Raw genomic sequence first — 22,112 nt, forward strand, 5'->3', positions numbered from 1 at the left:
GAAAGAAACCAGTTATGAAAGTATTTTATGTATACACACAGCCACCCAGAGTGGCCTTTAGCCATGAGAGAAGAATCAAGTTGTGACTGTGGAAACATTGCCCAGTGTTCAGAAAAGCTGTTTTCCAATGCATCAAATGTTCTCTGATAAAGATAAAATGGCAGAAAGCTTTTATTATTAGAAGTTACCAGAGCTATGGATGCAAAAAAGAACAAACAAAAACAAAAACACAATTTCCTCAATACTAGTTTCAACCCAACATAGCAAACTTGATTTTCATTAGAATGTAGTTCTTTTTAAAAAAATATTTATTTTTATTGGAAAGACAGATATACAGAGAGGAGGAGAGACAGAGAGGAAGATCTTCCATCCGCCGATTTGCTCCCCAAGAGGCTGCAAAGGCAGGAGCTAAGCTAATCTGAAGCCAGGAGCCAGGGGCTCTTCCGGGTCTCCCATGTGGGTGCAGGGTCCCAAGGCTTTGGGCTATCATCTGCTGCTTTCTCAGGCCACAAGCAGAGAGCTGGTTGGGAAGCAGGGCTGCTGGGACACGAACTAGAGCCCTTATAGGATCCCGGCAGGTGCAAGGCAAGGACTTCAGCTACTAGGCTACCGTGCCGGACCTAAAATGTAGTTATTTCTTCACTCTAGTAAATCAGATTTTATACACAAATACACACATTGCAAACTATTATTGAGCTTCTTTTGGACAAGAATGCCGACTTAGTCTCTCTTCATAAAAAGCAATGATACCCTGAGGACATTTCATATTTGCTTCTTTGCCCAGCTCCAGGTCAGCCTCATCTGGATCCTTGTGTTTCAGGAGAAAAGAGCCAGTCTGCACTGCTCTCTGGGCCACCAGCGGGTCAGGCTCAGGACCGCCGGCCACGCCTCTCGGTTTGTCAGCAGATTCACTGCCAGATAAAGAGTTTCTTTTTGCGCCAGCTTTTTCTTTACCAGCTTTTTGAGAAGAGGCATTGCTTCAATGAACTCTACACAATCTAATTTTAATTCAGGTTCCCAGGCGTGGTCAGTATCTAGAAGCAATCCTCTCAGGACGTAAAGAACAGTGAGGCGCCAGACATGATGGAGCAGATGTGTCAGAAAGCCCACGCGGCTCTACGAGAGAATCCAGTGTATGAGAAGAGGCCCAAGATGTCCCTTGCCCAGAAGAAAGATCGGGCAGCCCAACAGAAGGCAAGCTTCCTGCGCGCTCAGGAGCGGGCTGCTGAGAGCTAAACCAAACATTTTCTATGAAGATTTTCCTGATAAAGATAATCAACCTATTGACACAGAAAAAAAAAAGACATTTCACAAGTAAAAAGCAGAAATGGCTTAGCATGGTGGGAACATAGACACAGTGACACACACGGTAATGGAACGGATCCCTGCTATGGACAGTTGCCTGTGCTGCCTTGTAGCTTGCAAGTGTCACACTGCTGTGAGAAAAGTAGCCAATGGCGGCCATTCAGGGCCTGGTTAATGCCAAATTTATGTTAACTATACCCAAATTTGTGTTAACTCTCCCAGTATATCAAGGTAGTTTTTTTTTTTTTCTTTCTGTCCACAGGTTCATTCCCTACATGGTTGCAATGGTCAGAGCTGGGTTAGTCCAAAGCCAGGAGCTTCTTCTGGGTCTTACATGTGGATGCAGGGTCTCAAGGACCTGGGCCATCCACTGGTGCCTCCTTATTAAGGATCGGAAGTAGAGCAGCCAGGGCACAAACCAGCACCTGTATAGGCTGTTGATGCTTGCAGGTAAAGGATTAGCCAGCTGAGCCACTGTGCTGGCTCCTGGATAAGCTCTTAAAAAAAACCTTGCCTGGCCTCCCTAAGAGGCCGTTGAACTTGAACTGGATAAGTGGGATGCTGGACTCTGCATGGTGTAAACTTTTAATTAGGGGATCTCAACGGAACTTGAGCTGTGGTTATGCATCAAGGTGAAGGAATTCATGATGGGGGAAGGGTTTGGGGTGAAGGGGGGGGAATCCCAGTACCTATGAAATTGTGTCATGTAATGCAATGTAATTAATGAATAAATGAATATTAAAGAAAAAAAAAAACCTTGCCTCTGTGCCTGTGCATGTGTTGGGTGAGAAGCTACTAGGATGCTTACAGGAAGGTTTGGAGTCCTGTTTCAGTTCTGGGCTGGTGTGTGTGTGTTTGTGTGTGTGTGTGTGTGTGAGAGAGAGAGAGAGAGAGAGAGAGAGAGAAGAGGCATCTCCTGTAGTTCTTCCTGAGAGAGAGAGAGAGAGAGAGAGAGAGAGAGAGAGAGAGAGAGAGAGGCATCTCCTGTAGTTCTTCCTGAGGCACTCATGATGGTGAGACGAGGTGTGACCACCGTTTGGCCTCATAGGTCCTTCACTGCAGCTATGCCCTGTTAGGAAGTCTCGGCAGCTTCCACGTGACAGTGATAGCAGCCAGGCTTCTACAACAGACATCCTCTGCCCTGCGCCTGAAGAGGAGGAGACCCAGTCTGAGAGAGCTGGGGAGGTAGAACATGGTCCTAACAATATGGCCATCTCTGAGGAGCTGCACGGGAACACTGCAGTGACGAAGAGGCAACCAGAAGAGGGATGGCAGCGGTGGCAGCTGGGCACAGAATGCGTGGATAGCCAAGGGATGTAGTGCAGCACCCACCCATCACGGCAGCCCTCAGCGGAGAGGCTAGACAGGTGGCCCATGATCGAAGCCCCGGAGGCTGCCGGGACAGCCGAGCTTTGACAAGCACCACGACAGAAAACAACCAGAGCACCGGCCCATCATTGTCCTCAAGTTCTGGTCCCTGAACAGAGTCCCCAGCCTCACCCCTTTCTTTGGCATACTTTCTATGATTTCTCAGGGAAAGTAGATATGAGACTGAGACCTACCATGTTCACCAAAATACCCTGGCACCACACGAAGTCAACAGGACATATACTGTTGCTAGCAGGAGAAATCCTCTTATGGAAAAAGGAAAGGCCAGGTGTTGCTTTGTGATAGCCTGTTGACGCAGAGCAACGAGGGCACGCCGTAAGTGCGTGTGTCCCGTGGAGTGCAGCTCCCCCTTGTTGTCACAGCAGGTCCCTTGTCTTGTCTCTGTAGAGCAGGCTGCCTTTTCTGTCTTCAGCCCCATCCCTCAGCCAGCACAGCAAAATAAGCTTCACCATGATGGCAAATGAAGTGTTTTTATTTTATTGGTGGAAAGTACCCATTTAGTAAATCTGATCTTTTTTTCCCTGGAATCAACAACTCTTGTGCTGATTCCGAGTGTCAACTCGAACACAGATCACTATTTCTTAAGTCATTTTTTAAAGCTAAATTTATTTTTGTGGGAAGTACAGGGGGAAGGTGCTGGGGTCCATGTAGTGTGTGTGGAAGACACGAAGGTGTGAGGAATATTATTCCATCCAGGCAGAACTGCAAGGCCCGGTGGATGTCTCTACAACCATCTGAATGCAGCTCCACCTCCCTTTGCATGGACACCGGACCACCCCGCTGAGGATTCTGTAATCTATTTAGGCCTTGTCTGCCACTGCGGAGTTGGTGTTTACTACCAATGTGAGCTTGGAAGTTGATGTTGCTGATACCATTTTAGCAAAAGGGCCTTTTATTATTACTGTCCGGGCTGCCCCCATTGACCATATACTAATCAAGGGTGTTCCGTCCCCAGGTGTAGTGGGAATCTATTCTTCCCTCTTTTCTTGATCTTTAACTCCCTCCTTCTGTGATGCATTTCCTTCCTTAACTGATTCAAGGCAAAGTTATAGGATGAGGATTGTAGCAGGAATTGTTACTGATTGATACGCACCATCTATTGAGGACTTCCTGACCACAGGGTCAGGATGGATAACATTCTGCTTTCAGGTGAAACAAATGGCAGAATTATCCTTGGAAACACACACTTGACCATGATGTAAAAAGTCTGAGCCAGAGTTTGACCGCTTCTGTATAAATAAAGTGGACAGCTTTCTCGCATTGTCCATTATGATCTGGGATTACAGTGGTCCGCTTTTCGTTTCTCTTTGCACCTCATCCACTCACCATTTGCAAGTTCAGAACTCAGCTGGAGCTGGACTCCGGCAAGAAGGGAGAAAGAGAGACAGAAAAATCTTCTATCCCCTGGTTCGCTCCCCAAATGGCCTCAATAGCCAGAGCTGAGCCAAACTTAAGCCAGGAACCAGGAACTTCTGAGTCTCCCACTCAGGTGCAGGGTCCCAAGGCTTTGGGCTAACGTTCAGGTCATAAGCAGGGAGTTGGATGGACAGTGGAGCAGCTGGGACACAAACCGGCACCTTTATGGTATGCTGGCACTTTGCAAGGTGAGGATTTAGCCATTGGGCCATTGTGCTTGGTCCTCTTTTGGTTTTAACAACCTTTTCTTTTTTTTCTCTTAAAAATCTTTATTTATTTGATTTAAAAATATGTAATTATTTGAAAGACAGAGTGACACATAGAGAAAAGAGACCAAGGGAGAAGGTAATCTTCCACATGGTCTGGGCTGTGAGAGGTCGAAGCTGAGCGTCAAGAACTCCATCTGGCTCTCCCCACGTGGGAGGCAAGGGTGCAAGCTCTAGGGTCATCTTCTGCTGCATTTCCAGGTGCCCTGAAAAGAAGCTGGAGGAGAAGAGGAGCAGCTGGTACACAAACTAATGTTCTGACATCAGTCACCTGTGTGACAAGTGACAGTGTCACTCTATGCACCACAGTGTTGACTTCCTCGTAACAGTCTTCTGATGTTTTGATACAGACTCAGAAAACAGTTGATACAGAACAGTTGATACAGAGCACAACATTGGCAGTTAAGGTGTGGGCTGGTTGGCACGTTGTCTCTGGTTCCAGTGGCTTCCTTTGTGCAGTCTCCCTATAGCTTCCGTAGGTTTCCTTTCTGGCTTTGGGCACAGTGCATGCGTTGGCAGGGGCCATGAGGAGGTGATTCTCTGGCAGCCCCGTTGGGTGTGGCACATACAATGGTGATGGGAAACTCATCACGTGAGCACTCCAGTGATGGGAATTGTGGCGCTGGGTGTGCTGAAAGCGCACTCCACGGAGCAGAATCTTGGTCTGCAATTGGGCTGACTCCAAGTCAGTGGTGACTGCAGCTGAGCCAGGAATCCAGCATGGAAAGTAATAAGCTCTTGGGCAACAACAGCTGTGGGAGCATTTATTGTAGAACATGGATCCCTGAGACCAGAAGAGGCAAGATCAACTCTGGACGAGCTGTAGCTGTAAGAAGTGTGCAGTGCGGACTGCAAGCCGTAAGATGGCAGTGGTCATAGGTTAGAGTCTGTCACAGAACTCACATTCCCATGCCCAGAGGCAGCAAAGCCGACACCAGTCTGGTCAGAGCTACTGCTGTGGGGGGGCACTGAGTGTGGAATACTGCTGGTTTCTTTGGGAGCAAAACTCTGGTTCTGTGGTCTCTAATGCCCACCGGTGGTGAGGGTGTTTGCAGCTGCTGCACCCTCTGGTGCCCATTATCGCTGTTGATGCATGTTCCAACTTGTCTGGCAGCCTGGCTCTTAGTTTGAAGTCTGCATTACAAGGCTGGCACAAGCCCTTCTGAACTGAGCTTCTCAGGGGAGATCATTGGCAGAATTATTTAGTCCAAGAAATCTGTGATCAGGCAGAAGGGCTGTGCTCACTGCACTCGGTTAGTCCCTCACAGCAGGCAGGAGGGCTGCCCTTCATTTCACTTGGGAAGCCCCCTCCCCCCCCCCCAGGGCAGGTGCAGTTAGGTTGGACCTCCTGGGGACGTCCAGCATAGCAGTTTTCCTTAAGTCCTCAATCCTGTGAGGGTTTCTGCCTAGGTTGCCATTGTCAGACTTGCCTCCCTTGTAGCAGGGTGAGCACCCTGGGTGGCTGGATGGAAATTTCGGTGGTAGCAGTCATGCTTCTATCCATGACTTCCCAGTCGTGAACCTTCTGTGGCTCCATCAAAGTTCCCCAGTCCTTAGTGGGAAGTGTGTCCTGATCAGAGGGGCCAGGTGCTTCACGGAGAAGATTCTCTTTATCTGCCTACTGCTGGTCCTTAACCCACATCTTGCTTTTGAATTTCTTCTTCCTTTTTCTCTTACGTCAGGGTCTAAGTGCCAAAGGATGGGGTGTGGTCCTCATAGCCGCAGAGTGGAGGGAGCTGGAGGGGCTCCCTTCCGTGTGGAAGGCAACCATTGATACCCAAGGGCAGAGTAAGACAGGTGACTTTCCCCCCTTTGTGACAGGAAACATACTCCAGTTCCAAGATTCTTTCTTCTGTTTCACTCATTCTAGTATTTTGAGTTTCTACTGTATTTTTAATTTGTTCCATTTTGTCCTTCATTTCCTATAATTCAACTTGATTTTGTTTCAGTATTGCTATTTCTTGTGTGATATATTCCTTAAATTCCTACATTCGCTTCTCATTGTTTATAAGAAGCTTTATAACAAGTGCTCTAAATTCCATAGCCCCCATTTTCTTGATGTCTTCCTCAGTTAACTCTGAAGGTGGTTGGTGGTTTGCTTCATTGCTGGAGAGTCTTCAGTAACATTCATAGTGCCTCTATCTGTTCTTTTACCTTTTGACACTGCAGTTCTGGTTGGCGGATTCTTCTCCTTAGTGCAGATTTCTAAGATGTATTTCCTGGTTGCCACAAGAGTTGATCCGTGACTGTCTCTGGATCCTTGGCTGTTATTGGGTCTGGATCGCCGCTCATCACCTGCTGGTAGGTTTTCTGATCAATGCAACACTGCTCTGTTGTTGCTGTCGCTTTCCTGTGTCCAGAGGGTCTCCAGGCACCCCCATGCCAACTGCCTGGCCCCTATCTTTTCCCGTGATCTATCCCTTGCGCTTCACCCTAATGGTTCTCAGTCATCCAACCCTAATTCGCCTGTCAGCCAGACAGGTAGTCAGAATATTTGTTGGCTGCTGCCACCTTGTGGTTGACCGGTGCTTTCACTATCCTCGGTACTCCCCTTTCCTGCCGTGGGCCAGGTGTAGGGCTGGTGTAGATTACATAATTCTGACCATTGAGTTGCTAATCAGGGCCAGTGTGTTCCAGCTGGCAAAGATCCCCCGTCTCCTGGCTCGTTCACGGCCTCTGCCTGCTGAACTGGCGCCCTGAGCGGGAGTGGTCCAGCTGTCGCCACACAGTGTGCATTCGGCAGCTAGACTTTCCGCACTCTGAGGGCACCACGTACTCTCTCAACCACGATGGGTTGGTGATGGCGGGGTTGTGGGCTTCTGCTCTGGCTCACACAGCCGCTGCTCTGTTCCGCTGCGACGGGCAGGCAGGTCACTCTGTGCCAGCGCCACTCTTGTTTTACTGATCAAATCCATCCTCCTGTTTCTGGTCTCTGAGAGGAGCCTTTGTTCCCGAGAGAGACCTCTGTTCCTTAGGCACCCCGCATCTCTGTTTTGGGCGATTTTGGTGTCTCTGGGTGGCCCGGGTCCGAGAGCTTTCAGGTGGCGATGGGCTCAGAGCCACCCCGTTCTTCTCTGAACACTCACCAGTTTCTCCTTTTTTTTTGCTTTGTCTGTGTTTATCCTGGATGGCGCCGGTTTTCATCCCGTTCAAGTTGCCGTTTGCTATCTTGAGTGTTTTTTTTTTTTTTTTTCCCTCTTCAGTCCTCTTTGTCTGCTCCGTCCTGCCTTGATGCCGCCAACTTGGGGGAGTTTCAGATTTCTTTTCCAGCAATTCTCCTCTTCCTATTCGCTACTATTCCTATTTTGTCTCTATTTCTGCACGCACTTAGCTAAACCAACCCTCTGCAGTCGGCCATCTTCCCGGACAATATTGAATACATTTTTAAACCCAGCTTCTCTTTCTGTGCCTTCTGGAATTCCCATAGCTCTTATATTTGGCCTTTTAATAGTGTCTCTAATTCTGGAATGCCTTTTTTTAAAAAAATTGACCCAGCTCTGCCTCCAGCGTTTGGATTGCTTCCCCATTGTGACAAGAAGTATCTTCCAATTCTGATATTGTTTCTTCTGCCTAATTCAATTATGGAGATTTTCTACTGAATTTTTAATGTGCCCCATTGTGTCCTTCATTTCTAATAATTCAGCTTTGTTCAGTTTTGTTTCAGTTTTGCTATTTCCACTGTGACAAAAACCTTACATTCCTGAATGTGCTTCTCCTTGTTGATAAGAAGTTTATAATGAGTTTTTAAGGTTCTTTATCCCTTATTTCCTTGATGTATTCCTCAGTTAACTCTGAGTTTTGTAAAAGCTTTTGCTCCTTTGCAGGGGAGTCTTCAGTAATATTCATTGTGCCTCTCTGTCTTTTCATTTTCTCTTTGGTCACCGTACTTCTGGTTATTAGATTTTTTTCCTTAAGGCATGTTTCTAAGCTTTGCTACCCACAGGTCTACGGTTCGATTTTACTTACTGCATTTGTACCTGGTTCTTTTTTTTTTTTTTTTAAAGATTTATTTATCGGAAAGGCAGATATACAGAGAGGAGGAGGAGAGACAGAAGATCTTCCATTTGTTGATTCACTCCCCAAGTGGCTGCAATGGCCAGAGCTATGCTGATCCGAAGCCGGGAGCCAAGAGCTTTCCGAGTCTCCCACGTACGTGCAGTGATCCAAGGTTTTGGGCTGTCCTTGACTGCTTTCCTAGGCCACAAGCAGGGAGCTGGATGGGAAGCAGAGCTTCCAGGATTACAACTGGTGCCCATATGGGATCCTGGCATGTGCAAGGCGAGGACTTAAGTCACTAGGCTCCCACACTGGGCCAGTAGCTGGTTCTTTGTTTGAGTCACTTGTACCACTCCCTTCAGTGAGTTTCAGGTGTGGGCTCTTGTGTTATACTTCCACCATGGCCTCTATAGCCCGAATTCCTGGCTCCCCACTCTCCACCTTCTGAGATCCCGTGTTCTGGCTGCACCATTGTCTGTACAATCTTTCTCCCACTTCTGATCCAAGCAGTTTCCAGGATTAGGGAGACAACAACTGTTCTAAATAACTAGGTTGTTGGTGTTGATAATCTTGCTGGAACCTGCTGCCTGTTAAGTCTGAGGGCCACCTGGATTTATTTTTAACCCCAACGATGTCAAAGTTGGTATTATTTTCCTTGTGGGACCAGTGCAATGCACTAAGCTGGAAGTGAGTTCCTTTTTTCTCATTGCTGTTTTCAATAATAAGCAAGATTTTTGGTGAAGTGTGGCTTGTGAAATGTGGGCATCAATTAATTGTGGCTTCCATTGTCTTTGCCGGACAGCCTAACCTTAGTGCAGTATGTAAATGTTTCAACATCTTGCTTTGATAAATTACTTTCCATGCACTTGTCTCAATGTCTTATTATTATTCTATGACCACAGGTCTTGAAATGAGGGCCTGTAAATACTGAATTTGTCCTTGGCATTAATAACACCCAAATGCAGACAGCTAACATCTTGTCATCAGTTGCATACTGAGGTTCAAGAATTAACAGACGCAAGGTGCCAGTGATGGTTCTGCCTTCCTTCAGAGATTTACCATTCACATGACAATGGATGATAAGAAGTGAAAAGGAAGTCCAGTCATCTTGCTGGTCTTGTCCTCAGGAATAGGAAGCCTCAATGACTGTCCATGCCCTTAGTTCATATCCCATAGCAGCCTTAGTTATGCCCTGGCATTGTACACATCAACCTTCAAAGAGTCCATCTGCACAATATTGTTTGAATTTACTCCAAGTATTGATTATTGCCCAGTTTTCACAATTTTATAGGTGTCAACCTCAACCTGAATCATGTTTGTGTCTGGACATGAAAAGCTCGTGTCAATCTAGCTCACCAAAAACCTAATACTATCACTTCTTCTATACATCTCTCACAACCAACATAAAGAGTAATTATCTATCACCTAAGAACCCACTTCACCATTGTTCAAAAATGGAGTTTGAAAACTGAATGTTCCCAATCGGCTGTACCTTCCATAAGTCCCTCCCAGGCTGATAGATTCCTTTTTCCCCTTAGATAACAAATCGCCTGACTTAGAATATGTGAAGAATACCATGGGCTCCTGGTTTGCTTTCCTTTGGTTGCTGTAACAAGCCTATCCTACTAATTTAAATGAGACCTCAATGGTGGAAATGTGTGTTTCTCCAATTACCCAGAACGATCAGCTAGCATGTGCTCCCAAGGTTTTCTTTTTTTTTTTTTTTAATAATCTATTTTATTGTATTGTTGTTGACAATCTTTACATAGTTAATTACAGTTAAAGAAAGAAAAAGAAAAAAAAAGGTTCAGGGGGATAGGGAAGTGGGTAATACTATTATGTCCATATTGTTTCCATCTTGTATCTGAGGTAAAGGGGGATATTGAGGGAGAAGCCCCACCCGGTTTCCCGCCCACCCCGAGTCCCGGATGTGGGGCATGCTCTGAGATATGTGCTCTAGTGGTGTTAATAGTTCTCCAGTTATGAATCGCTGCCAGTTTCGCTCGATGAGGTCGTCCACTGATTGATATGGTCCATCATAAAGTCTCCGTTTGCCCCATTTTTCGCTGCCAACATATAGCTGAGATGAATGATTGATCTGCTCTGTCTTCTCTCTTTTCTTGATTAGAGTTCTGAGTCCAGCAGTTCGATTGGGGAGATCTCCAAACAAACTTTGAGGTATTCCCAGACTAGTTTCTTGCATGTTCTAGCAAGCACAGGGCCCGGCATAGTCCATCACCCCGATCAGCTGGTGGTTGCAATTGCTGGGTTGGTTCTGTTTTCAGTCCCGAGTTGCACTGGAACCAATGGGTGTTGCAGTCCAGTCTGGTTCTGCCCAGCACGTACTTGGCCCTCACACTAACCAGTGGGAGCTGCAGCCTAGTTGGGGCGACCCACGATAACCCACACCAGGCCCGCCCCCTACCCTGGTTTGCCAGTATGTGTAGCAGAAGACCAGTCTGTCCCCCATCCCATTTGGCTCTGGCACTTGTCAATGGGTATTAAAGCTTAGTTCTATCTAACCAACTCAACCATCCAGCCCTCACGGGTGTTGTTGAGTGCCTCTCTATCTAGCCATCCCAGCTCCTATCCTAGTTTTCATGCCCTCCCACGGGAATAGTGACCCAAGAAGGGGGAACCCACTTTTTCCCTCCCAGGTCTCTCTGTCCCGGTTTATGCACTCTTTAGGTGGTTCTGTGATTTGAGTTGACAGAATTAGTCCCCAGTGCCAGCTTCTGCTGCTATACCCAAACATCCCTCACCCACTCTAATTTATGCTTGCACCAGCAGGAATAATCAGCCCAGCCTGGCTTTTCCCTGATCTAGTCCACATGCAGCGCACAGGTGTTGTAGCCTTGCATAGTCTAGTCTGTCTCTATCCCAGCCCACGCTCTCCGGTGGGAGTAGCTGTTCGGCGAGGGAACCAGCCCCTTAATCCCCCCGCCAGTTCTGCCCCTCCCTTCCTTCATGGATCTCACGTGTGCTGGTTGGGTGCTGCATTCATATCCAGTACAGGCAACCACGCCCTGGCATTCCATAATGTGTACTGGTTTTGTCGCAACCAAACCTGGATCATCCCACACTCTGCTCTGGTGATCGGATTTGCCAGTGGGTGATATGGACTGATTCAGCCTGGTCTGCTCCTGACCCATGCTGAATGTGTGCCAGTGGGAAACTTTCCATGGCCTATTCTGGACTGTTTCCTATCATGCTTCTTGCGCTTACCTGCAGGGACTGTGTCCTGCCAGAGGAGTTGCCCAGGCTCCTCCATCAGAACCCCTCCCAATGGCAGGTTTTGCGCATGCCAGGGGGTCCTTGAGCTAACCCAACTCAGTTCACCTCCTGTCCTAGCAGGAACAGTGGCTTTTCCTGGCTGGCTTTCACCCCATTCTGGTTCTTGTTGTTGGATGTTTCAGCCCGGCCATGGCTTGTCCATACCCACATACAGCTCACGCATGGCTCAAGAGGGGGTTGAGACCCAGCCTAGTCAGTCCCACATCTACCCTCTGGTTCTCCATGACACCAGATGGTGTTGGGGTCTGAACTGGCCTGGTGCATCCAATCCCAGCCCACACTAGTGCCTCGGGTGACTGCAACTGTTTCCTAGATAGAATGCAGCTCCAATTCTAGCACATACGCCCCTTGGTGGGAACCTCAACCTAGTTAGGGTGTCCCGTTACCTCCCCGATTGGGCTTGTTCCTAGCTGTAAATAATGCATCTGCCCGTGGTTGCTCTGAGGACCAGTAGGTGAAAGAGCCTAGCTCGGTATGACCTGTGTTCCATGCTGGTTTCTAGTTTTGCTTGTAAACAAAGGTTTGCTCAGTCCTGCCCAGTACATTACGTTCCATTACCAATTTACACATTTTGGAGCTACTATGCCCTGCTAGTCTGACCCCCAGATCTGGACTGCATGTTCACCAGCGAGAGCTATGACTCGCCAGGGAAGCTTCCCAAGTACCTCCACTTGATCCACTCCCAAACCCATTTTACATACATGCCATTGGTTTTTAGGCCAGTGCCCGGTGTACTCTGGCCTCCCATTTGGCCTTGTATGAGCTGGTGAATGTTGCAGCCCGGCCCACCCCACAGCCTATTCAGGATGCACATTTGGGTGCTGCTGCCTTGCCCAGTCCAGTCTATGGCGGATCCCTTTACCTGTGATTGATGGCAGGCTCCTTGGTCACACCTAGCTTAGTCCATAACCACCTAAAATTTAGGTTTACCAGTGGGGCCAAACTTTCTACAGGGTGTGGCCCACACATCCTGCACAGAGTCCACCCCAGGAAAAGGTTCTAGAGTGCTAGTTAAAATTATGAACCTGCCTAATGTGACCAGTCTCCTGAATCAACATCATGTCAGGCAAAAAAATATCCTGCTAGACAATCCGGGGCTTATCTTTTGCATTATCGGTGTTCAAAGCTCAGCATTATTGAGTGATTAAAAGTTCTCCAAAAGAAGAGTTACTGGCGTTGGGGATCTTTAGGATTGACTCAGAACCCAGAAACAATGGGGTCACCCTAGAGCTATCTAAGCAGCAATTCGGACATCCATTACCCCAGAGCTCCCCGGCCGGGCGGCCAGCAGGCAGAGCCTGGCACCACCTGGTGCCCTGGCTGCCCTGGATGAGGCCGAGGACTCGTTCACTGCCTTGCGGCAGTGTCTTTGGCGTGAGCCCCCAGCATTGGGTCCGACCCGGCAGGGGCACCCCCCACAGCCGCCACACTGTGAGGAGCGGCAGTTGCCCCCGAATCCCAAGGCCCGAACCCCTCCCAAACTCACCTAGCTGCCAGATATTAGCAGCTGGGTGGAGCTAGGAATTTTAAGCCAGTTCCCAAGTTCCCTCATGGCGCACTTACCCTGAGGTTTGAGTTCTCTTGGGTCCTGGATGAGGCTGAGGACTCGTTCACTGCCTTGAGGCAGTGTCTTTGGCGTGAGCCCCCAGCATTGGGTCCGACCCAGCAGGGGCACCCCCCACAGCCGCCACACTGTGAGGAGCGGCAGTTGCCCCCGAATCCCAAGGCCCGAACCCCTCCCAAACTCACCTAGCTCCCCAAGGTTTTCAAGTAAGAGAACTTCTTATTCACATATCTACTTTCACATATAATGATTATGTCGTTGAAAACTGACCAGTAAGATCCTTATATTTTGATAATTTCTTTCTAAATGTATCTGGGTCTTCTTATTTAAAAGATTCATTTACATATTTGAAATACAGAGAGGGAGATAGTAGCTTTTCAAGACTCATTTATTTTGATTGAAAGGTGTATTTACAGAGAGAAGGAGAGACAGAGATAAAGAGAGATAGAAAGATCTTCTACCTGCTGGTTCACTTCCCAAGTGGCTGCAATGGCTAGAGCTGAGCTAGTCTAAAGCCAGGAGGCAGGAGTCTCCTGCAGGTCTCCCATGCGGGTGCAGGGCATCAAGACTTTGGGCCATCCTGAACTCGTTTCTCAGGCCATAATATGAGAAGTATGGAGCTGGATGGGAAGCGGAGCAGCTGGGACATGAACCAGTTCCCATATAGGATCCTAATGGTTGCAAGGTGAGGATTTAGCCACTAGACTATCGAGCCTGGTACAAGTACTTTTTTAAATTATTAAGTATTTTTATTTATTTGAGAAGGAGAGACAGAGAAAGAGGGAGAGAGAGAAAGAGAGAGAGAGAGACAAAGAAAAAAAGGGAAGAGAAAAGAGATGAAACATTCCTGCTCTATTCCCTCAAAACCTACTATTGACATGGGCCAAAATTGGGAAAAAAAGAACCAAATCAAGGCCTCACCTGCATGTGAAAATTGTTTACATCCAATCGTCACTAGAAGTTCTTTTGTCTATTTTTTTACAGTAATTATTGTGCTAGGTTAATTATTCAGAAATTAACCCTGATATGGATGCTTGGGCTTGTTTTCACTTGTGTAATTCCTCAAGATTTACAACTTTCCTAGACCTTTTCAAAGGACGCTGCACATCAGTAGCATGACTGATTTGTTAGGACAGGATTTGCTGTACAGTGAGTTTGAAATAGTTTGTGTTCAGGAGGGTGCAGATTTGAATCCTGGATGAAGTATCTACTCATGAGTTGTTCTGGATAGACCACGTATCCAGTGTCGGACATTCCTGTTGCTTCTTTGTTAAATTTATAAACAAACCCGTAGGTGTTTTGGTAGAGTTGATAGACACTGTACTAAACCTTTCATCCTGTGGTCAACAATTAAATAGGACTAAGTGATTGTAGATGGACCTTTCATGCATGCAACCACCCCATGAATCATTGTATTCTGTGTTATTCCCAACCACGAATTCTCCTGTTCACTCCTTATTTTTCTGTTTCTTTTTATTATTATTATTATTACGTTGCATTATGTGACACAGTTTCATAGGCTCTGGGATTCCCCCATCCCCTACCCGTACCCTCCCCCCTTGCTGAATTCCTCCACCTTGTTGTAGTATTACAGGCCAAATTCAGTCAAGATTCTTTCATTGCAAGCATATGCCAAGCATAGAGTCCAGCATCTTATTGTCCAGGAAAATACAACGGTTTCTTGGGGAGACCATCTCTGGTCTGAAGACAGAGCTGGCAGAATATCATTCTGATTAACCTCAAGCCCCAACACAACATCAACAACAATTTCCAACATTATGGAATTAATTGACATGGTATTTAATGATCAATATGTTAAAGCCATGTAAGTTCTTAACCACCTCCTGTGACTACTTCGTTGACATTTCATTTTTTGTTTATACATAGAACTGGCTTCTATACACCTTAAAATGGCTATAGGGTACTATTCAGCTGTCTCGTGTCTATTTTCATTTTAGTATTTAGCAGTTTCTAGTGTTGAAGCATAATTTTGCTGAACTTGGCAGATTTTAGGATAGTCTAAACTGGCTTATAACTCTAACAAGGCATTTGTCAACAGTGGAGGTTCAGAACAGTTTTAGGAGGGGTGAGTATAGAAATCTTCAATACCTCAGAGAGGAGTAACTAATCTTTGTGTCCTACCTAGTAAGGTATATGTGGATCTATGCTGATTGTTTCCTGTCTGGTTCTACGCTTTTCTTGTATTTCTCTGTCTATCTATTCTAATTTTTTTTGAGTTGGGGGGCTACAGAGTGACCCTGATGGTCATTGCAGGAGAGGGTGGGGATCCAAAGTTGGAACTAAGTAAGGACCAGAAAAGGCTCCTCTCCCTAGTCCCGAAGGAAGTTCACTGTTCCTCTGTTTCTGCAGACCATTCAGAGCTCCTGGCTGTTCTTCTAATGACCTTGGATCCTGCAAGGAAGGATTTGGGCTTCTTCCATCCCATGTGGTAGTTCCAAATGGGGCTGGGTGACCTCAGAGTTCTTGGCCTCCGAAGGCACTCCTCTCCTGTTCACTCTTACCTGTGGTATGAAGGAGCAAATATGATCTGTTCTGTCTAATGAAAGGGTAAATGAACACATCAAGAAAAAAATGAAACACACCAGAATCCTACAAAAGCAGCAATATGATCACAAAAGAAGATTGAAGTGATAGACTGAATGGTGATCTGTCATCTCTGGTAAGTAGTCCTGTAAGAGCAGGTGCCATTTGTCTGAGATGCTATCCAGTGACTGTCAGGAGTAATCAAACAGACAAAAAGAAGATGCTTAATGGGGAAATGATTTTATTAATCCACACTCTGCCCTCAATCACACTTTCAGGATTATGTGCTTTGTGTAAGAACATATAGAGTTTTAGACCCCTCAAAGAACCCAGCTGTCACATAAAAGCTTTCACTAATCCTTATCTTATGTGAAACTAGCAAGTCTTCGACCAGTTTTTCTTCTGTTGGCAAAACTAGAAAAAGTAAAGGAGAAGACATTTACATAGTCTTGGTATGCTTTGGTCCATTATTTACAGCTCATGGAAAACAAGAGGAAAAGATAGTATTGAGGCCAGAGATGCTCTGTTCTGTTATTTTAAACCAGACAGAGGCACAAAGGAGAGATAGTGCTAGGGAATTTGGTCTGCTGCTTGGTGTTCCAGGGTTAGTCACAAACCAGGTGTTCCTGGCCGGTGAATAGCTCCCTTCTCCTCCAAGGCACTCAACTTCAAGTGACAAACTCAGAAAGTGTGTTCTGGCCTGAGTGAAGATCCGGCACAGAAGCCTGAGTGTGAAGGATGTTTGCCAGTGTCAAGCAAGGTGAAAGAATTGGCCACTTTGGGTCAAGAGAGGAAGACACAACCACATAAGCTAAAAATACCAGCCAAGTTTAATTAAGGATAAAGTTAATCGAGCAGAAAGAATAAAGACAGGGCTGCATATGGGAGTTAAAGATAAAATTCCATATTAATTACTCATGAATGATTTGTATGATGTTGGGATTATTTGTTACATCACACTCATGTAGTACAAGATGTTCTGTGTCAAGCTCACCCTTGACTTTGGAAAATGCTATAAGGGAGTGATTTGCCTATGTTCCTAGCTTCATATAATTGTCAGTGAATGATTTCTTTTAATACAAGATAATAAAGTACTTTGGGAATGAAAATACAGTTTCTTTGCCAGGATTAAGAGAACCTGTTTGATGCCCACGTCTTTCTGGACTAGCCCTTTCTTTCTTTCTTTTTTTTTTTTTTTTTAAAGATTTTATTGTTATTGGAAAGCCGGATATACAGAGAGGAGGAGAGACAGAGAGGAAGATGTTCCATCCGATGTTTCACTCCCCAAGTGAGCCGCAATGGGCCAGTGCTGCGCTGATCCGATGCCGGGAACCTGAAACCTCTTCCAGGTCTCCCACGCGGGTGCAGGGTCCCAAAGCCTTGGGCCGTCCTCGACTGCTTCCCCAGGCCACAAGCAGGGAGCTGGATGGGAAGTGGAGCTGCCGGGATTAGAACCGGCGCCCATATGGGATCCCGGGGCTTTCAAGGCAAGGACTTTAGCCGCTAGGCCATGCCGCCGGGCCCTAGCCCTTTCTAATTCACATGAAAACTTCCCACATTTTTCCAGGTGTCTACCCTTATATGGTTGTGCTCTCTAACCTTTGTGTTATATTGGGGCATGTTATGGTGGTTATTTTCTACTCAATTAAGTAATAGTCACACATAACAGTGAAAAGTCCATTTGCAAAGCAATATTTACAGGGAGAAAATGAAAGTCTCATATGTTGAAGATCCAACCATTCTCTTCCAATAAATGAATTATGATTAGGTAGCTGAATGCAGTTCAGTAAGTGGAATTCTCATGTGTCTTTTAGGGTCATGTGTTTATGTGACAGGTATGTACTAGTCCCCTGCTGGGCAAAGTTTGTTATACAAATAAATCCCTCACTGAACTATTCAGATTGAGCTGGATTCCTTGAGAGAAACACATTATGTTATAAAATCATTGGTAATTTACCTTCTTTCAACACAAATGTTTGTGTATTTTCTGACATTTTAACCTATTTTACTTATAGAATGTTGGGGGCACTGACAATGCCCTGCCCTAAGATGATGCCTGGACCCTACTGCCTGTTGGAGCCCTGGAAGTGCCCTGTGATTGGCCCTTTACCGCTTGCCTAGGGTGTGTAAGCTGATTGGATAGGATTGATAGACAAGCCAGGGGCTTTGGGGGAGGGGAGCGGCTTCTGCGTAACGGTTTTAACCGAATGCTGCTGGGTAACGGTTTTAACGGAATTGATGGAAGCTCTCAATAAAGCGCCTAAGACATTCTCCAGTGTCGGGTGATTTCTTCTGCGGGACGGGAGACACCGATAATAGAACACTCTTCTGTTGGCTTTTTTTGATAACCGTATTTCCTGGTGATTTATGCATTTGTTCCCAAAGCCTTGAAAACATTATTTTGAAGATTGCTGTGTGTTCTTGCATATGAAAGCTTCCTGTGTGCACATTCTCCACCATTCTTGGGGCAAAATATCTCCTGATTTTGATATTTCTTATTCTGTAGTATGGTTCCACCATTTTTATCCCAGGAATGTTCAAGCATAGACTTCGGTCATGTGTTTGGAACTGGGCTTCTTCCAGCTTGATAGTTTTCAAAGCCTGCAGGTTGTTGGAAGATTTGCCTATACGAAGGTTAGAAATCACGGAATGATGTCTGATCTTAGAAGCATCTTGCATTGCAATGAAATGTCCATAGTTGAAGTCTTCAAGGTCTTCCCTCAGCAAAGCACCTGTTTTGTCTAGGACTGTGCTTGGATTTCATGCCAGTATTGCTCGTTGGTTAGTCCTTTCCTGACCTCTTCCTCACACTGGAACGAAGTGTGATGAACATCAGAAGCCTGTAAATGATGTTCTTCTCTGGGTACTGTGCATAAAAGTGTGATAAGGGGGTACACTGGTGATGCAGTAGTTCAAACTGCCACTTGAGACACTAGCATCCCATGTTGGAGTATTGAGCCAAATTGAGACTAGTTTTGGATTTAGTCTCCTGTTAATAAATATATTTGGTAAGACAAATATCTTGGCAACATGACTCTATAAGGGAGATCTGGATGGAATTCTTGGCTCCTGGCTTGAGCCTTGTGCAGTCATGGTTGCTGTAGTCATTTGGGCAGTTGTTAGCAGACTGAACATTTCTTTCTTTTTTTTTTTTTTTAAAGATTTATTTATTTCTATTGCAAAGTCAGATATATATACAGAGGAGGAGAGACAGAGAAAAATATCTTCCATCTGATGATTCACTCCCCAAGTGACTGCAATGGCCGGTACTGGGCCGATCCGAAGCCGGGAACCAGGAACCTCTTCCAGGTCTACCACATGGGTGCAGGGTCCCAAAGCTTTGGGCCGTCCTCGCCTGCTTTCCCAGGCCACAAGCAGGGAGCTGGATGGGAAGTGCAGCAGTCGAGATTCAAATCGGTGCCCATATGGGATCCCGGCATGTTCAAGGCGATGACTTTAGCTACTAAGACTACTGCACCGGGGCTGAAAATTTCTCTTTCTTCCACTGATCTTTCTGTCTGCCTGTGTGACTTTCAAATACTTACATAAAGTTTAAAAAATTGTGACAAGGAGTTGGGATTGAGTGATGAGGAATACTGCAGAACCCTCACAGAGTATGTATAACTGAGAAGCACTGACCTCTGGTTGGAGGAATGGCTTGAAAAACGGAGAGATTGTAATCGCTTCTCAGCCTTTTGGTTAAGATCAAGTGTAGGGAGAGATTGTGGTTTGCACACCAACTCCCAGCAACCAAGAAATAGCCATTTTACATTCTCTTCCCCCCACCCCACAGACAGGCTGCACCTCCTACTGTGGTATGCAACTCTACCACTTTACCCGTGGGATGAGATTTGGGTCCTTTGGAGATTGAGGACACAAACACGGTGAATGAAAGTCCCAAAGGGAAAGAAGTGCACTGAGATAAGGATAAAGGTTCTACAAAGGAGGCATGGCGCTGGCTGTGTGACACTAGTGGGAAACAATGCTGCGTGTGTCTGTAAATGGGAACAGAAAGACCTCAGCTATACTGTGGAGCATCAGTGAGTTAAAACGTGCACCTCCCTAGACTAGGATGATGCACAGTAGGTGTTACCTAGTCTCACCTGTGGATATTATTAGGAGATATGTTTGTGATTATGCTATCATAACCTTTTCATCATACAACTGAATCTCTGTGATTTGAATCATGCTTAGTGGTTTTGGAAGCTGGAAGTGAAGACAAGTGTATTTTTCTGAAAATAAACAAGTTTGTGGAAAAGAGAGATCTTCAAAAAGTCTGTGAACATGCACATAAAGAAAAACAGATAATTTAAACAAAATTTATTGGAAACAAAATTTTTTATATATAATTTTTAAATTAATTACATTGCATTATGTGACATAGTTTCATAGGCTCTGGGATTCCCCCAACTCCTCCAAAAAGCCCTCCCCCCTTGCTGAATTCCTCCACCTTGTTGCAGTATTACAGGCCAAATTCAGCCACGATTCTTTCTTTGCAAGCGTATACCAAGCATAGAGTCCAGCATCTTATTGTCCAGGAAAATTCAACGGTTTCTTGGGGAGACCATCTCTGGTCTGAAGACAGAGCTGGCAGAATATCATTCTGATTAACCTCAAGCCCCAACACAACATCAACAACAATTTCCAACATTATGGAATTAATTGACATGGTATTTAATGATCAATATGTTAAAGCCATGTAAGTTCTTAACCACCTCCTGTGACTACTTCGTTGACATTTCATTTTTTGTTTATACATAGAACCGGCTTCTATACACCTTAAAATGGCTATAGGGTACTATTCAGCTGTCTCGTGTCTATTTTCATTTTAGTATTTAGCAGTTTCTAATGTTGAAGCATAATTTTGCTGAACTTGGCAGATTTTAGGATAGTCTAAACTGGCTTATAACTCTAACAAGGCATTTGTCAACAGTGGAGGTTCAGAACAGTTTTAGGAGGGGTGAGTATAGAAATCTTCAATACCTCAGAGAGGAGTAACTAATCTTTGTGTCCTACCTAGTAAGGTATGTGTGAGTCCACGCTGACCATTTCCTGTCTGGTTCCACGCTTTCCTTGTTGTTATCTGTCTTATATATTCTCATTGTGTGTGTGTCTGTGTAAGTGATACAGCATGAATATGGAGAAGGATAAAAAAAAATCCATATCACTGAGAGAGGACTGCATGAAAACCTAGTTCTAATCATCTCTGTAAGCTTGAGGAAATGATGCAATCTGTAGGACTAACTAACATGAGAGATTCAATGTAACTTACAATGAATTTGTTTTTAAGTAATTTGATGAAGCAAATACACAATATTATTTTAAAATGAATTATTTCTTCATTTTCTCATTAAACATGCCTTTGGAAGAGAATAAATATTCTTCAATTGTTAGGCACTTGGTGCTATCTTAGTAGTTGGATCTATATGACCATATAAATCAAAAGAATATGGTACCTTTCACGTATTTAACAAGTAAATAATGTTTTGAATTTCACATAACCCTCAATATGATAAATTTATAGTGAGATATTGAGTGATAGTTTATAAAATACAGAGAATGAGTTGTGCATTGGGCCTAGAATCAAGACATCAGGTAAGGATACCTGACTGTGGGTGGTACCAGTGATGGCTGAAGCAGCTGGGTTCCTGTTGTGTGCATGCAAGGCCTTGATTTGGTTCTATATTCCCAATTTTGCCCCTATATCAACAGTGGGCATTTGGGGAGCAGACAAGAAATCTCTCTCTCTTTAAAATAATTCAATAATTTTTTTGAAGAAAGCATAAACACATTATAATGGGATGTATATATTCAATAGATAAAGATCTCACTGACCATTTCTCAATGATACAATCGTTAAGTATTACACATGTATGTAGATGTGTGATTAATAAGTCCTCCTTCGTTGAAACCTTAGGAATGTTTGCCATCTAGTCATTCTGGATAATTGGGAGTGGAGTCCCATTTCTGCTCCAGAGGCATCATGGTGGCATAGTAGTTGTAATTTGTTACATTGAGTGGAGGGAACCAAGCCAGAAGCCTATGATGGCTCTATATTCTGAGTCAGGTCACTTGTCCGAGATCCATTGACCTTGGAGGAATTTGTGGCAGGTATAGCAGGTTGGGGACATTTGGTTTTCATATTTTAGTTTCTGAGGTGATGATGGAGTATGTTCTTCAAGAGAATGTTTCTGGCTGACAGTTAATTCCTCTGTATGGTTGTCATGAGAGATGCAGAAAGAAACTGGCAATGCCAGGGTTTGGGTGAGCTGACTGACACTGCTGAACTCTCTGTGTTTGGATTCAATACTGAAGTGGGGATAGACACATGAGGTTAG

The 22,112-nt window shown here is 45.2% G+C and overlaps 1 protein-coding gene across 1 annotated transcript in view; it reads right to left on the reverse strand.

The window, feature by feature from the left end:
• Positions 1-22,112, reverse strand: part of LOC101523324 (mammaglobin-B-like) — a 233,567-nt gene that overhangs the window by 89,265 nt on the left and 122,190 nt on the right. The gene's annotated exons all lie outside the window — the stretch shown is intronic.

Source organism: Ochotona princeps, chromosome 4 (genome assembly GCF_030435755.1).
Source record: "Ochotona princeps isolate mOchPri1 chromosome 4, mOchPri1.hap1, whole genome shotgun sequence".
Taxonomy (NCBI): Eukaryota; Metazoa; Chordata; class Mammalia; order Lagomorpha; family Ochotonidae; genus Ochotona; species Ochotona princeps.